Genomic DNA, 17964 nt, shown 5'->3' with positions numbered 1-17964 from the left:
CAGGCTCTTATTGCGTTGATTGTCTCTGCTGAGTAATCTGAGGTGATTCTAATTGGTTTCCCTTTATAGCCGATTAATCTTTTCTCCTTCACAGCTTTAAGGATCTTTTCCTTTGTCTGAGTTGATCCTGTGTATTATAATGTGACTGTGGGATGTTCTATTCTGGTCTGGTCTATTTGGAGTTCTAAAAGCTTCTTATATCTGAATAGGCCTATCTTTTTGTATGTTTGGGATGTTCTCTGCTAGGATCCTGTTAAACAAATTTCCTAGACCATTAACTTCTGTTTCTAGGTGCTCCTCTACACCCATTATCCTCAGATTAGGCCTTCTGATGGCGTCTTCCAAGTGTTGGATAGATCTATCATATTTCTTGGATTTGCCTTGGATGGATGTATGTTCTTTCTCTATAATATCTAGGCTGTCTTCAATCCCCGAGATTCGATCTTCTGCATGGTCTAACCTGCTGTCAAGACTTTCTAATTTAATTTTAATTTCTTCTCCTTCTAATTAGTCAGTTTTGATGGCTTCAAATTCTTTGTTGCAGCTTTGTTTTAGATCTTGAATGAACGTCTTAAATTCCTTAATTGGGTGTCCAGTGTTTATCCTGAAATAACTTATTTGATTTTTTATGGTTTCCTTGGACTTCCATTCCTTCTGTTGGGTTCCATTCAGCATTCCCTTTGTGGTCTCCCTGACTTCCTTCAGCTCTTTTTTAATGGCTCCCATGAATGCCTTTAGTGATCTTTGTGTATTCTCATCCTGCTCTCTCAATTCCTGTATTACTCTTTGCTTAGCTTCCTGATGTTCATGCCATCCTGTTGTTCACTTTGCGTGTTCTCAGCCTGGTCACACCTTTCCTTCCTTTCTCTTTGAGTATTCTCTATCTGCTCACGCAAATCCTGTATCATTTTTTTGAGTACCTTCCTCACGCTCATGATATTCCTGTATAAATCTTCGGATTGCCTCTTTTCTCTCCCTATCACACTAATACATAGTCCTTTGTAGGTTTTCAACCTTTTCCTCCATTGACCTTTTGTTTGCCTTCTCTCTTTCCCTATCATGCTCATACAGAGTCCTTTGTATGTTTTCAATATTTTCATTTATCATGTTTGCCAGCAGTGGATTTTTCCTTTATCTGTTCTTTCCCCTGATTATCATGAGTGGGAGTGAAGATACCCGGACTTGCAATTTTTCTTGTGTTTTTCCAACTTACTCTGCCCATTTGGGATGAAAATAACACCAGTTTTTTGCTAGAACACTTTCTTACGGAAAGCATCACCCAAAGTCTGTATTTCCACAGTCAATATTCTGCAGATACAATCTAGTTCAACAGATACATCTATTCAAAATTAAACAACTATATAGTAATCGGCCGCGAACCACAAAGAAGAATTTGGTAAACCAGAAATTATTAGGTTTAGGGAGAGATTTGGGTAAACAATAGGAATAGAGTGATGTGGGAAGGTACAGGGAGAGTTAACTGAGTCCTAATCTCAAAGTAGGAAATAAGTTGGATAGGATGAAAGTAGAGAGAGAGAAAAAAAGAAGAAAGAGAAAGGGAAAAAAAGTGACCAAAATGTAGAAAAGTAAAAATTAAAAATATGATGCAGAAAGGAATACAAACTATTCAGAGAAGAACGTGAATATAATGAGAGACGGGGAGGAATATAAAGGAGATGTGAAAAACTTAAAAATAAAAATACCTAAAATATTATATAGGTATAAAGAGGTAGTGGTGCTATTAAGGAATTTAAGTCTAAGAGGTTTTGAATTGAGTAATGAATTTGTGGATTAAGTGTGTACACAATGGGGGATAAGGTCTACTAATCGACTACGGGTTTATCTGAGGATGTTCAGAACAACAATTAAGTCACATAAAGAAGAACAAAAGAGAAGAAAAGGTGAAAAGGATAAGAAAAAAGAAGAAAAGATCAGAAGTTCAGTAGAGCTAAACAAAAAGAATTTTTTAAAAGAAAAAGAAAAGTAAAGAAAGAAACATGCACACACACACATATACTCCTAAAATAAAAATTCTAAGAGAAAAAAAAGTTACTAGAAAATGTTTTTTCAAAAAAGGTAAAAATTTAAAAAAAGTTTCCAAAAACATTTTTTTATAAATGGTACCAAAAAAGAAAAAAAGAAAAACAAAATTTTTGTGAGGGGTAGGAAAAATCATGTATCTCCCTTGTGTCCATAATCAGCCTCAGGTTGGAGTCTCTGGTCTTTTTGTGGTGTTTGATTTTCCTGTGGCTTGGTTGGTTTCTTAAGTCAGTTTGTTTGAACAGGCAGAAAGATGCTCTGCTTTACCCAGGATTTTGTGATCCTCCTCCCAGGTTAGTTCAATGGAAGGGAGATCTGCTTTGAGTATCACAAAAGAGGGAGACGGCTTTTTCCTCAAGTTTGGAGATCCTGTGATGAGGCTAGGTTCTGGGTAGTATTGAAGCCTTTCAGCAAACAGTAGCTTTTCCCAGGGGCTAGTTTGTGATAAACTCACAGAGCCCAGCCTGTAGTCACTCTCAGGGTTTCTGTTTACTGAATTTCAATTGATTGTCAAGGCTGCTAAAGGAGGGGCAGCCTCTGGCTCTGATTACCCAGTGAAGAAAGCCACTCCTGGGGCTAGCGCCTGAGCTGGGTGACTTTTCCCTGGGTGGAGCTCAGTCTGACAGGTCAGCTTAGGTTCTTGTGACCTACTAAATGACTCTAGTTTTCATCCAAGGCTTAAGTTGGAGCTAGCAGCTCCACCGAGCATTGTCAGTATCCAAGATGGAGATCTCCAGTACTGGAGGGTGAGGGATGGCCTTCCCTCCTCTGCTCCCTGAGAAGTATTGAGGAAGCATTATATACACTAAATTTGGAATGATACAGAGAAGATTAACATGGCCCCTGCTTAAGGATGACAGGCAAATTCCTGTCATTCCATTGCCTAATTTGTTAGGAAGTGGAAAGACTTGGGAAATAGATTATGAAGTGTAATAAGCCAAGTCCAAACAAACATAAGTCCCATGGTTTCCCTAATTTTCAATAACTAATATATGTCTGGGATAAGCAGAAAAGGTCAAAAGCTATGTGCATATGACCAGAAAAGATTATGTTAAGGTAAATGAACCGAAGTTAGTGACACAAGTGGTTTTTTCTTTCTTGCTATTGTTTCTCACATACGTATAACGTTCAGTATGGTTTTTTTTTTGTTTCTTTATATGTTCGGACCCCATGTTAAATCACTTATTTTCACTGTATTTGAAGTTGGTGCACCTACATCTTGTATATAGTCTCTTCTAATTTTTGGATGGGAAGGAGAAAAAGAAAATGCTTAAATAGGAATACAGGTTCACCCATTGTAACAATGAGATGCACAAGACACTATGTTGTAAAATGAACTTTACAATTGAGGCGGGGGAAGGGAGGAGGTGAGTGGACTTGTGGAGGTGGAAGGGAAGGGATAGTAGGGGAATAATAAAGGAGGAGTTAACAATACTTGTTAGGAAATGTACTCATTGCCTTGCTTGTGTAAGTGTGACCCTTCTGTACAGTAATTTTGCAATTGAAAGACCCCAGACTCACTGGGATACTTTCTCAACGGGAGGGCACCCCAGAAACCAAGACTCCAAACCAGTAGATGCAACAAGCAAGAGGAGTTTATTTGGCATTTGTGCAAACGGACTCTCTGCCCCGGGCAGTCAGAGCACCCTGAGCAGCAGTTACAGGCATTTTTAAAGGCAAAAACCACAAATTAGCATAAAACACTCTTTGTAAAACAATTGTCTCATGGTTGGTCTAAGGGGGGGTTTACATGGTTACAGGCCTATGATTGGTTGACATTTGGCTTAGCTTGTGGTCTTGCCAGGTGGTCGTTGTCAAGGTCCATCCCGGGGATTGTTGCACTGAACTGGAACTGAAAAACATAAACTAAAACTGAAAAACATGTACTATCTGTAACCTTTGACCTTGTCCTGGAGTGGGATGACATCCGGACATCTGGGCCGGCCGATATCCGGATATCTGGGCCTCGAGACTCTGCCCAGTTTTATTTCCCAGGGAAGGGGTTCTGAATGCAAGCATATTTACAGAAGCAAAATCAGCAGTTAGCAAGTTAGTAATGGTAATGGTAAAGTGAGGTTTTTAATTTTTAATCTTTCAGCAATGAAAACATATAAAAATGTTCTGAGATGGAAGAGTTTATTTCCTTTATTTTACTCATAATATCGTTAAGAAATTAATGCAAAACACTAATATGAAGGTATTTTGAATAAATGTGTGTGTGCCCACGCACTTGCATGTGTGTTGGCATGCTCAGAGTTTGAAATCAGGGCTTCAAAGTCTTGCTAGGCCTTTTTGCTCTATTGGTGAGCTACTAAATGAGCTACATCTCCATTCCTGGCCCTTTGCTAGTTCATTAAAAGTTTTGAAAAATAATCTCATGAATTTATTTCGCCCTGATAGGCTTCCAACTGTTATCCACAGATCTCAGGCTCCTGAGTAGATATCCCCAGTAGTTAGGATTACAGGCATGATAAACCAGCAAAAGGCTTTCAGAATAACGTATAAAGTAGAAGAAAATTTACTTCACAGGGGCCGGTTTTATCATCTCCTACTTTTAAAACATTTTGGATTGATTATATGTGAATTTATTTCGTTTTAGAATTCTTAAAAAACAGTAAGTGTTAATATTTAAATGTTTTAGTACTTTTTAAAAAGGATACCGGAACTGTGGGACAGAAGAAATATGCCTCTCTTTGTACCTCAATTTATAAGTTCTGTGCATGATAACCCAATGTGACCAAGACATTGTATGCTATTATTTCTTGGATAATATGAATATTGAATTGAGGGTGTCATAGAATGAAGAGATTTTATCTACCTTTTGTGTATTGCTGAAAGACTTTTGGAAACTTTGACTCATTTTCTTCCTCACTCTGTGTGTCTTTGGGCCATACACTTACTGCCTTTAATTACAATTTTTCCCAACACTAAAATGGTAATAACATTAGCATTATAGCAAATGTTATCTTAAGAATTAAAGGAAATAACACTTGTGAAATACTTAATATAAACTTCTATGGATGAGCTTTGAGTTTAGCCAGCAGTCTTTTTTAAATACTAAATAAAATGTGATAAGTAGTACAGAAAACATTACATGTAGTGAGCAACCAGAACTAATATCTATTGACCATGCTCTGCTTCCAAGCAAGCCAGTGGGATAATTTCTCATGCTGTAAATCAAACTGGTTATCTTATGTCTTGTTAGAGTAAAAATACCAGAGACAGAACGATGAAGTTATGTTGAAGACTGAGATGAAATCGATATGAAAATGTGTAAAACTGATAAAGCATAAAAGTATCTGAGCAGTATATTGTGTTTTACAACAATTAAGTTACATCGCAAAGATAAAGAAGACCTAGAAGAATGAATTCTTTTTTTGTTGTCCTATCATAAGTCCTTAGATGGATGAACTCTTTCCTCATTCTTATACAGGCATCATCTGATGAGAGGAACTGTATTTTTTGTTTGCTTCCTTCCATTTATTCTTCAGTTTGAAATTTGAACCATTGGGACTGAAAGAAACCAAGGGAAATTAGATAAACAGGCTGTGGAAAAAACAATCAAAGTAAAATGAATGAACTACAGCCTTGTAAAAGGTCTAAATAAATTGAGATATATAGTCACAAGTGTAAACAGAAAATGATTTAAGCAATACCATCTTATTGAAAATTGAAAAATGTTAGGAGTTGCTACATTTTTTTCTTTTCTACCTTTAATTAATTATTGATCTGGTTTAAAGAGCTTAAAGATGAGATTAACAAGAAACTGGATTAAAAATGGACAAAAGGCTGAAAATCGCCTGTGGGTTTACAAAGTTGTGTTTAATACAACTTCTATGCTGGCTTAATGCTTTCTGAGTAGAAGTCATTCGATAAATATAATTCAAAATTACTATGATACTACTTCATAACTATTATAACTCATAAAAAATCAATGGAACCAGTTGTGGTGGTAAAGGCTTGTAATTCCAAGCATTTAGGAGGTTAGATTTAAGTCTAAGGCCAGTTTGGATTACTGCAAATTGTATAAACCTGCCCTTTATTACCTTTGAACAAAAGGTAATAATGTTGGTGAGTGGGGAGAAAAGGAAATTTTCTACACTTTTGGTTAGTATTCTCACTGTAGAAAGTAGTATGCAGGTTTCTAAAGAAATTCAAAGTTGAAATATCATCTGACCCACCAATCATGTGATTATTTCTCACTGGGTAATTCGTAAATATATCTATAGTTAATTCTTATTCAAAACAGCCAAGATATAAGTCAAAGTTCAGTGTTCAACTACATATTAATAAAGCAAATGTGGTACATGCACAAATATCTTTATCTGTTTCATCCTTAAAATAGCAAGAGACTTTTCCCATTAGCCACAACTTACAATGACCTGAAAGTTGTATTCTAAATGAAGAAAAATGTTGTGTTCTGATCTTTGTAAACACACACATACACACACACACACACACACACACACACACACACACACACACACACACACACACACACACCTCAAACATTAAGACGGAATTTTTTTTAAATTAAAGCAAAGTGTAATTTCTGGAACATTTAGTTCACAATGTAGAAGATAGTGGATATACAGTATGACCAGGTATAGAGTTGTAATGTACAACATGAGGATACAGGGGACAACACTGACCTTACATCAGAATGAAGCTAAGTAAGTAGGAGTTGTTCTTCCTAGGGGAGCATTATTGTGTACATCAAGTATAATCTTAGTAGATGAGCAAAATAACTAAATACCTATGTACATATGACCATATAAGATGATTCTAAATGAAATGAACTCCAAGACATGTTCTTTGTTGTTGTTGTTCTTAATGTACTACATGATTTATTTTTATCTTTTTTATGTTTCCCCACCTATGGGTTATCCGCTATAGTCACTGTATTTGATTTTGATACATTGGGTATTGTAAATATGTTGATCTAAACTGGGGAAGGGAAAGGGAAAAAACAAAATGGTGAGACAAAGGACAAAATGGGAACCTCTGCAACAGTGATACTCACAAGACAATATTTTGGAAATAATCTTGGGAGGTGCATTGGGAGCGAAGAGGGAGAAAAATGGGGGAAGGAGAAACAAGTTAGAAAAGCAATAAATGCATTACCTTACTTATGTAACTATACCCCCTGTGTACACTACCTTGAAAATAAAATTTAAATAAAAAATATATGGGAGTAGCAATACAGTCGATGGGACTAGGGGAAATTCTGTACGACAAAAAGAAGAGTAGAACAACTGTGGAAAGCAGCAATTTAACTTTAACATAGGAAGTATTAAACTAGCATACCGATTTTCAGCCTTATGTCAGTCACTAGAAAGGGAAAACAAAATGCATAATCAACAAAACAATAGAGATAAAATAGAAAATTAAACAATTGAGGTGAAGAGATGACTTGGACCAAGAATAACAAATGACACAGTTAGGAAACAATAACAAGATGGTAAGTTTAATAAATATTAAATTAATTCTATTAAATGTAGTTTACATCACAATTTGTTAGAACGATAATTTACATCACAGTTTATTAGTATATACTTTTAATAATATATTAGTTATTATTGATTACTTCATATTGAACGTTTAATATATAATTTAATTTCTGCCAGGTATAGAAAAGAAAAAAATGAAACTTATTTTAATAATATATTTCATGAATTGTGAAATTAGAAGCATTATAATTTAAACAAATAATATATCATTATTGTTTCATTTCTGCGAATTAATGTAATAATTCAACGTATATTGTACACAGCACTCATTTTAATATGAAATAATAAATTATTGCACATGTCTCAGTATTAGGTGGAAGAGTTCAGCATTTTAGTGAAATTCACACCACACAATACAGGAGGGATTATTCCTCTCATCTTGATAAAATTTTGGAAATTTGAATTCTACATGCATGTTAAATTCCTGCTAGGTGACATCTAAAAATTATATACAATCATATACACGAGGACTATTTCAGATTATACTTAAACATCATATTCATTAATTAAATTTTTATTATTTTGTACCAAATAAATATGTACAGAGAGACTGAATTTCTGAGTAGATGATGATGTATCTGTGCCAGTTTATTCATATTGAGGCTTATTTTATATTTCTGACATTGTTTCTACAGTTGGTTTTAATTTTCCGTAAGGGATTAAGTGTATTATATTGGATATATGAAAGTAAACTGAATGTTTATTTCATTAATCCCTTGCCTCTTTTCTAATCCCAATATAATTTATCTATGTGTTTGAAGTAATGAAAATAACAACAGATATAAGCAAGATAAATCAGTCTTTAGTCGACAAGTATTTTCACATTTATTTTGATAGTTGGTCCTCTTTTACACTACAGAATATTATTCTTGGGAAAATGTGCTCCAGGCTGGCCACAACTGCAGAATATTATGGTTTGATCTATAATAAGAGAAGGAAGGAAGGGGACCTTCCTTCCAAAATTCTGCTCCCTCGGATGTGAGCTGCTTTATGGTCCTGAATAGGAAATGAACATTTTTCACAGTCAATCTTGAAAAGCCATCTTGATAGACCATTTCTGTAAGTGGTTACAGAGGATTATTGATTCCTTTGCAAGGATGCCAGATTGCCTCATTTTGGGAAAATTTAAACAGGAATTTAGTCAGCTGTTTTTTGAATCTTTAGGAGAAAAACCCATTGACCCTAGGTCAGGGGACCACTGGGATCCAGAGAAGCTACTACCTTAAATAGTAATCCTACACCTCTAAAAAAAAGTACTACACCAAACAAATAAACAAAAACTCCAGTAAGCACAGCCAGTCAGGGCTGCTATCACAGCCTACACGAAGTCAGGGAAAAACAGAAACTGAAAGTCATTTAGCTGATGAATATATTTTTAATGAGGCAGACTCAAATGAATCTCCAGAGAGAATGTCAGAAAGACTGAACAAAGAAACTAAAATTGGTTACACAAAGATTAAAAAGTAGAATTCCTTGTAGAACAAATAAATCATAAAAAGCCTGTGCATGTAAGAACAAGACAGCAGACCAAATTCCAGAAATCCACATTTTCTTAGAGGTCAGCCTAATAAATTATCAATGGAAATCTTTGAATTCTTAAATATTTGACCACATGTGGATGGAGGCTGAAGAGTGAAAATGTCATCACTCACATTAGGAAGTAATCAAGCAAAGATTTGTAATAAAAAGAGAAAATAATTATTACAAAAGTGGGTCAAATTTGTTTTGATGTAACAGTTCTTGATTTAGGTACTAGCAATTTCCATACAATTGATTCAGTCCCACAGCTGAGTTGATACTGACTGTTGTATTCTTACATGAACTAAAAGAGAAAATTTACAAATGTCTGATGAAATGAGTTGAAGGTGAAGTGTTCTATTAGTGATATCTGAGGTTTAGACACAAGTGAAGAGGTGGATTTTCTTTTCTAAAAATCCCCCATTTTTAGCCTGGTGCCACTGGCTCACAGCAGTAATCCTAGCTACTCAGGAAGCTGAGATCTGAGGACTGCAGTTCAACAACAGACTGGGAAGGAAAGTCCCTGAGACTCTTATATCCATTTACCCACCAGAAAAACAGAAGTCACACTGTGGCTCAAAAGATAGAGCACTCACCTTGAGTTGAAGAGCTCAGAGACAGTGCCCAAGCGCAGACTTCAAGCCCCTGGAACAACAATAAAAAAATTAATATAACCAGTTCCTCTTCTTGATCTTCTCTATGTAGGATACATTTGATTAACTTCTATCCTGCTGATTTGGTGGAGGTATATTTTTTCAAGTTTTCATTGTCATGAAATATGTTTAAATATTCTTTAAATGTAAAGGACAGATTGGCTTGGGACCATATTCACGGTTGGTAGTTGTTTACCCTTACTGTTTGTAATATATCATGCCAGGCTCTCCTTTTTACCATATCAGCTAAGAAATCTGTATTTATTCTGACTGTATATCCTTTATAAATAATCAATCTTTTCTCTATGGCAGCTTTCATAATGCTTTCCTTGATCTTTAATGATCCTCTAATGGATTATGATGTGGTGGTGGATTGTTTAGTTATAGAATTCTGTTTGGTTTCTAAAGGCTTCTCTTCTCTGAATGAGCCTATCTCTTTGGATGTTTGGCATGATCTCTGGTAGAATTCTGTAATATGTTTCCCATTCATTTGTTTCCTGCTCTTCTCCTTCTTGATACCTATCTCCCCGAAATTTGATCTTCTAACTGAGCTCTTATTCTTGGTTGTTTCTGTGGTGATGTTTCCATTCTCATCTCTGAGTTTATTTATTTGGTTGTGTTCTCTTTTTTTTCTGATAAGATTTGCTAAGGGTCTGTCAATTTTATCAATTTTTTCGAAGAACCAACTCTTTGTTTTGTTGATTCTTTCTATAGATTTTTTGGATTCTAATTCATTTAATTCTGATTTAATTTTAATTATTTCTTTCTGTCTACTGGATTGGGGTTTATCTTGCTGCTCTCTTTGAAGGAGGTTCAGATGTCTCATTAAATTGTTGGTTTCAGATCTCTCCAATTTGTTGATGTGTGAACTCAGAGCTACAAAGTTGCCTCTGAGTACTGACTTTGTTGTGCCCCAGAGGAGCTGGTAATTTGTGTGTTCATTTTTGTTGAATAGCATGAACATCTGAATTTCCTTTCTAATCTCTTCCATGAACCACTAGTGATTCAGCAGTGTGTTGTTCAACATCCTTGTGTTACCGGATTTTCTTTGGTGGCTTTTGGTGTGAGTTCTAATTTTATTCCCTTTTGGTCAGAGATAATGCAAGGTATAACTTCATTGTTTCTGAATTTGGACAAGTTTGCTTTGTAACCTAAAATGTGGTCTACTTTAGAAAATGTTCCATGTGCTGCTCAAAAAACGTGTATTCTGATGCTGCTGGGTTAAATATTCAGTAGATGTCTATTAAAACTGGTTGATTGAGGTAGCTGTTTAGATCTGCTCTTTGTCTTATGAGTTTTTGCCGAGTTGATCTATTTAGTGGGGAGAGTAGTGTAATAAAATCCCCTACAATTAATGTCTTTGGATCTATGTGGGATTTGAGGGAAAGTAGTGTTTCTTGGATGAATTTGAGTGCTCTGTTGTTTGGTGAATAGGTATTTAGAATTATAATATCCGCCTGAAGTAGAGATCCCTTAATTAATATGTAGCAACCTTCTTTATCTCTTCTCACAAATTTTAATTTGAAGTCTATTTTATCTGATATCAGGATTGCAATTCCTGCCTGCTTATTGGGGCCGTTTGCTTGGTAGATTTTGCTCCAGCCTTTAACATTGAAAATGTGTTTGATTTTACGGGCAAGATGTGACTCCTGAAGGCACCAGAGAGAAGGATCTTGTTTTTAATCCAACTAGACAGTCTATGTCGCTTAATTGGAGAGTTAAGTACGTTAATATTGAGAGATAGGACTGAGAGGTATTTGGGAGGTCCTGCCATATTATCCACCTTCTTGGGTGCTGCTAAAACTGGGTTCTTCCTATGGTTCTTGGATTCTCAGTTTGGGTGCAGTTTCTTGGCCTTTATTATGGTCTTGTTGGTTTTCTATGTGTAGGACATCTTTAAGAATCTTTTGTAAGGCTGGTTTGGTGGAGATGTACTGTTTCAATTTTCCTTTGCTATGGAAGGTTTTTATTTGGCCTTCAGTTATGAAGGAGAGTTAAGCTGGGTACAGTATTCTTGGGTGATTGTTGTTTGATTTTAGAGCATGGCATACAGGTTGGAGTCTCTGGTCTGTTTGTGGTGTTTGATTTTCCTGTGGCTTGGTTGGTTTCTTAAGTCAGTTTATTTGAACAGGCAGAAAAATGCTCTGCTTTACCCAGGATTTTGCGATCCTCCACCAAGTTTAGTTCAATGGGAGGGAGATCTGTTCTGAGTATCACAAAAGAGGGAGATGGTTTTTTCCTCAAGTTTGGAGATGCTGTGATGAGGCTAGGTTCTGGGTAGTGTTGAGGCCTTTCCGCAAACAGTAGCTTTTCCCTGGGGCTAGTTTGTGAGGAACTCACAGAGCCCAGCCTGGAGCCATTCTCAGGGTTTCTGTTTACTGAATTTCAATTGATTGTCAGGGCTGCAAAAGGGAGGGGCAGCCTCTGGCTCTGATTACCCAGTGAAGAAAGCCACTCCTGAGGCTGGAACCTGAGCTGGGTGACATTTCCCTGGGTGGAGCTGAGTCTGGTATGTCTCTTTAGGTTCTTGTGACCTGCTAAATGACTCTAGCTTTCTTCCAAGGCTTGAGTTGGAGCTAGCAGCTCCTCCGAGCTTTGTAGGTATCCAAGATGGAGATCTCTGGAACTGGGGGGTGGGGAGGAGTGGCCTTCCCTCCTCTGCTCCCTGAGAAGGAGTGAGGAGGACATCAGGCTTCTACTCATGTCGAGTCTTGGTTCCTGGGTTGTCTCTGGTCTGTGAACTGCATGATGAAATGTCCGCTCCTTGTTTGTTCCTGCTGGTGTTGAGGAGAATCTGCTTGTCCACTGTGTCTGGCTCCTTCGACCTGGACTCTCTGTTTTGCAGGTATGGCGACTGTGGCCACCGCCGCAGCAGCAGTGGCTGCTGGCAACATCTCAGAGCTGTCTCCTTGCCTGGATTTTACCTCTTTGGCTTAACTCTCTGTCCTGTGATGGATGGCACACTTGGTGTGATTCTCTGGCCTAGGACTATTCACTGGAACTCTAAAACTGCTTTTTATGCGAGAGCTTGTTTAGCCTCCATCTTCTCCTCTGCCATCTTCCCAGAACTCCTCTTATATGATTCTTATATGACTTCTTGGAGATCCATAAATAAAACTACTCAGAACAGGAAAAGATTAGGAAAGAGTTCATAAAGAATACTATTATGTTGGTCTTAATGGCAAAGTGTAAAGAATATGTAACAAAACTGTTGGGAGACTCATTTGCTCTATTTGCTATTCTCTCCTGCTTCTTTGTAGAAAGCTTCTCACTATGAACAGACAATTGGTCTGGACCTTTCCAGGCTTGTCTCAGTGACAGAAGTGATGGGATTTGAGATATGTGATCCCATTGCTAGCTTTTAGGAAGTTCACAATATAGCAATAACAATACACATAAAGCAACTTTTGTGAGTGATGTGTATTCACTTCCTCAATTGCCAAAATTAAATTCATATGTGAAAACATCAAATTACTTACATTATTATATATTCAGTTCAACTGACATCACTAGCACCTCCATAAATCAAATGCAAACTAAAAGATCTACTTCAAAAACCAACATCTAAGGCAGCGTTGGAAATACAAGAAGATAGACAATAAATCTAAAGGAGTGAGATCTTTAACACTGACAATGAGCAGTAATAGCTGAATTTTTAACAAGGCTTGAAAAGTTCAGGTGTCCACTAACTATGTGATTAGAGTTGCAGAGTTGACCTTGGTATCAATATTGGTTTTACAATTCAAAGGCAGCTAAAGTTGCTGGAGTATTGTAGCTCGATATAGTGTGACCCTGCCTGATAATGGTAAGGCACAGAGTAGAATCTAAGTCAGTAAAATGTATAGGAAGGATTCTTCACTGATAATAATTGCAGGAGGTTATCATCACTTTTTCGTTGAAAATGTATAGCCCATCATTGTACATTAAGCTATAGCCTATTTCTGATCTGAGGAACGTATAAGACATCAATGTGCCACGAGTGCTGAGCAGTGTTAGTGTATATTATTCTAATATATGAAAAATTCCTTGCAAGTATAGAATTGCCTGACCCTGACACTTCATTCTGTGTTGTTGAGTTTCATGGAGAAATGTTCATAATTAGGCAATTCACACTCATCTAAATCTGAATCAGGCAACTGAGATAAGGCATTAGGGTCATCAATCAGTGACATGGTCTGTGACCTGTGAAATAAATCACATTATTTCACAATGTATATGTGTTTCTAAAAATGTATGCAATATCAAATATCAAATATACAAAAGGGACAATTATCCATCTCATATTATCAGAAGTAAAGATACTCCTGAATTGTACATTCTTGCTAGAGGATCACTGGGTGACTGCTGATGTTTCGTATCTTTCCAGGTGCTCTTATATATATGTCAATGTTCTTTGAGGAAGTGTTTTTTTCATAGTTTGTTTTGAGGTGTTCAGAATATCAGTACTGTCACTTACCACAACCATGGGACAGCAAAGATGATGGGATACCTGGCTAAAGAACTGAGAATTCACAGGAAGTGATAGGAAAGATAACATCAGAGGATCCAAAGCCTCATTGCCAGCTTCTGGATCCCCATATCCTCCTTAACATGTTTTATATTCATTCTACTACAGTGGGGGGGGGTCAGTGGCTACAGGTATGTCGACATACTAAGACATCAATCTAGCTTGTGGTTACAACTATTAACATGAGGTATTGTTTGGATACATAGTGATAATTGAATCCCTTTATTTTTAGGGAGCAAAGGAGCAATAGTCATTACAACCATAGCACAGACATCCATCTTGTCTCCAAAGGCTTAATCTTTTAGTGTCCAACAGCTCTAACTTAAATACTCTTGAGGTAATGACTCATACTCCTGTCTTCCCTTGACCGACCTTTCCAGAGCACAGTTCTCAGATTTTTGATTGCTGTTTGAGATGGCTTCTCAATCTTTCCTTTTCCAAGTCTAACAGCTTGACTCTAGAATCTCTCACAAGTACTGTGACAGATGTATTATTTTGAAAACTATATTTTTCTAGGATAGGTTCAATTTTTAAATTTATTTCAAAAATACTATACAGAGTGGTTATAGTTACATGATTAAGGTACATTCCTTATTGAATATTGTTACCCACACCGTTGTTGTTCTTCTATACCTTCCCACCCTGTACACCTCCTCCCCACCCCAAAGTTGTAAAGTTCATTTCTGATATAGTGTCTTGTGAATATCATTGTTGCAATGCGTCACTCTTTGTACTTCTTTCATCCCTATATTTTTCCCTTTACTTATACAAATCAGATAAATCTATATACAAGGTGGAAGGTACCAGAATCAAGACAGAGATTGCAAGGGATAAACAATGGCAAAAGACAAATCACATAAAATACGATCTACACACTCTACTGACATCAAGGTTGACATCTGACAAAAAAACAACTTTTTTCCATGGCTTGAAGTTCATTTCAATTAGCATCATATTGTAAGGTCAAATGTACGTAGCTCTGGAACCAGCAATCCGACTCTTGGGCATTTGTCAAAATGATCTCAAGTTAAACACACTAAATCTACAACTTTGTTTCTGGCAGCATTATTGGAACCAATCAAGATGCCCCTCAATAGATGAATGGATCAAGACAATGTGATATATATACACAATGGAATTTTATGCTTCTATCAGAAAGACTCACAAAGCCCCTTTCATAAGAAAATGGAAAGACTTGGAAAACAATCATATTACATGAAGGAAGCCAGACTCAAAGAAACATAGGATCCATCGTTTCCCTCATTTTTATTAATATATGCTTATTATAGTCCTTAAACTCTTAATATTCCCTTTTATCTCTCCCTCTTCTCCTCTCATTCCATTTGTGTGTGTGTGTGTGCACGCACCCGCACGCACCCGCACATGTGTGCACACACACACACTAAAGAAACTTGACTCAGAGCCTCAAACTCTTGCTTGGTTTTTTTCACTCATGAATGATTCAGTCTGTACTATTTGAACCAAGGTTTCACTCTGTCTTTGAATAATTGAACATAAATGTTTCATGGATTGCTACCGCAGCCATCTGTGAACGATGATCTTCCAATCTCAGGCTCATGACTATATAGGAATAGGGATGAGGCACAGGCATCTAGATGCCAAGTGTTTTTTACTTTGTTTTGTTTTTGTTTTTTGTTGGTATTGTGCATCCAAAACCTGTAAGGAAAACAAATCATTTATAATCAGGACTATTCACATAAAATGTGTATTGTATAAAGATTACATTAATAATGTTATCCTTTTACATCCACATTATGTGATTTGATTTTTTTGAACTCTATTGTTGCAAACAGTCAAATAACGTATATATAATTTGAATCTTCTTGTCTTGGTTTTATACTTTGTTAGGTGTTTCAAAACAGAATTTATCAAGGTTTAACTCTGCACTACTGAAGCAAGACTTTTATGATGATTGAATGTCTTGTAAATCATAAGTTCTTCACTTCTCGTGGCACCATATGAGCACAGGTAGTTTCCTATAATACCTCCACGTAGTTTAGACCTCAATGCCATGCACTCTTCTGCCAAATATGCAAGGAAATCCTTTGCAATTCTCCTTGCATTTTCACTGTTTTTCTCTCTACTCTCCATGCTAAGTCCTGTGGTGATCTTGTTGATATTCTCCCCTGTTACATCTATCAATGCATCTTGGGAACTACTGGTATGCACTACTGTACTTCTGTCCATTCTCCTTGTACTTTGTCTTGTACACTTCTCACAGCGTGGGGCCAGAGATTGGGGATATTTTCTTCACGCATTAGATCAGACATCTATCTTTACATTCTAGCAATACATTCATTGAATTCCAATGTTCTGAAAATGATTACTGAATTTTCATGACTTTGTTATTTGGCATTAGGGAAGAACATAGGTCAGTAACTCTAACTTATGTAAAAGAAAATTGCAATCATGTCTCATTAGATGTTGTTCATTGGATAATGTTTACTTCAAGATCTGCCTACCTGTTTCCGTTTCACTGTTTATTTTTCAATGTAGCCTTTCCTTCTGGAAAGTATTTATGGCCCTAGTGAAGATCAATTCCTACTGTAAATAGTCATTAATTTTATTCCAACATCATTTCATAGATCCTTCTGAGTTTCTTCAGGGTCTGTATAGTAGTGCTTCATATTCTTAGATATGTTTTAACATCGATGCATCCAATGATAAAGACACATTGCTTAAGTCACCATTTTGATGATGGAAAAGAAACCATGCAGCAACCTCACTATATGGCAATTTTCTGGTTTTAAATTCTTTTAGATTTGAATTGATACTGGAAAATGAAATTCTGTGTACAGTTTTATATTTTCCTAATTATTTTTAGTACATGTTCCAATATTGTATAAAGTTAAAACATTACTATTTACTTAGTTTTAGGATTTCTAAAATGGTCAGAGTAAAAGTTCTGTTCATTCACAATTTTAAGACAATATAGTCCATTATGACCAAGTGAAACATTTTAAACTTTTATTTGTGGTCCTTAATGTTGGTGCTGGGGAATGAATTCTAGTTCTTCATGTGTCTTAGTCTCCTGTGTGCCTCTGAGCCTGATGTGTCCTGTGGTTTTATTTTCAATCAACTGGAATAAAGAAAAAATTCACTAGGAAGGATTATTACTTGTTTACTTTCTCCAGCATCTCTTGCATACATAAAAGTAATATAAGTCTACACTGACAGAAAATGGTGTTCTTATATGGTATTTACTAGTGGTAACTGTTCAATTTTTGTAGCCTTACTCTGCACTGTCTTGCCCCTTACCTATTCTCCCATCCCATGAAACTTGACTGGATCCACTGGAAACCCACTTCCAGGCAGCTTCCTCCTTAAATAGCTTAATCTAAACTAACCTACCCCGTGGTAGACCTGCTATAAACTTTCAAAGGCTTGACTGCAACAAAGACACTTTACTGAAACGCCTTCTTTGCTATAGTAAAATCCTTCTTCCACTCCACCCCTTCCTGGAATCCCTGTTCTGCACCACGAGATACCGGGCCACATCTATATCTCCTTTCATGTCCCAACATACTACAACAAGAACCCGGCCTACATGGGGCTCCTCGCTCGAAGCCCCACCTCATCCACCAGATACCCTGTTCCTAACTACTCTAGTCCCTCACAGTCCCATTGTTCCCATATTCTATTACCTCCAAGATCCTCCCTTCCCTTTCTTCCCCACCCCCAACCAACCTTCTCCCTGGAGTTCCTCCTGATTTTA

General features: G+C 36.6%; 1 non-coding gene across 1 annotated transcript; it reads left to right on the top strand.

The window, feature by feature from the left end:
* The first annotated feature begins 2822 nt into the window (after positions 1-2822).
* Positions 2823-2932, top strand: LOC138824149 (U6 spliceosomal RNA). The gene has a single exon (XR_011371025.1). It is a non-coding gene; the product is annotated as a U6 spliceosomal RNA (small nuclear RNA).
* The last annotated feature ends 15032 nt before the right edge of the window (positions 2933-17964 follow it).

This window comes from Dipodomys merriami, unplaced genomic scaffold (assembly GCF_024711535.1).
Source record: "Dipodomys merriami isolate MVZ:Mamm:240054 unplaced genomic scaffold, mDipMer1.0.p SCAF_127, whole genome shotgun sequence".
In the NCBI taxonomy this organism is placed as follows: domain Eukaryota; kingdom Metazoa; phylum Chordata; class Mammalia; order Rodentia; family Heteromyidae; genus Dipodomys; species Dipodomys merriami.
The sequence above is the reverse complement of the archived record's forward strand: the minus strand, read 5'-3'. Positions and strand labels throughout refer to the sequence as shown.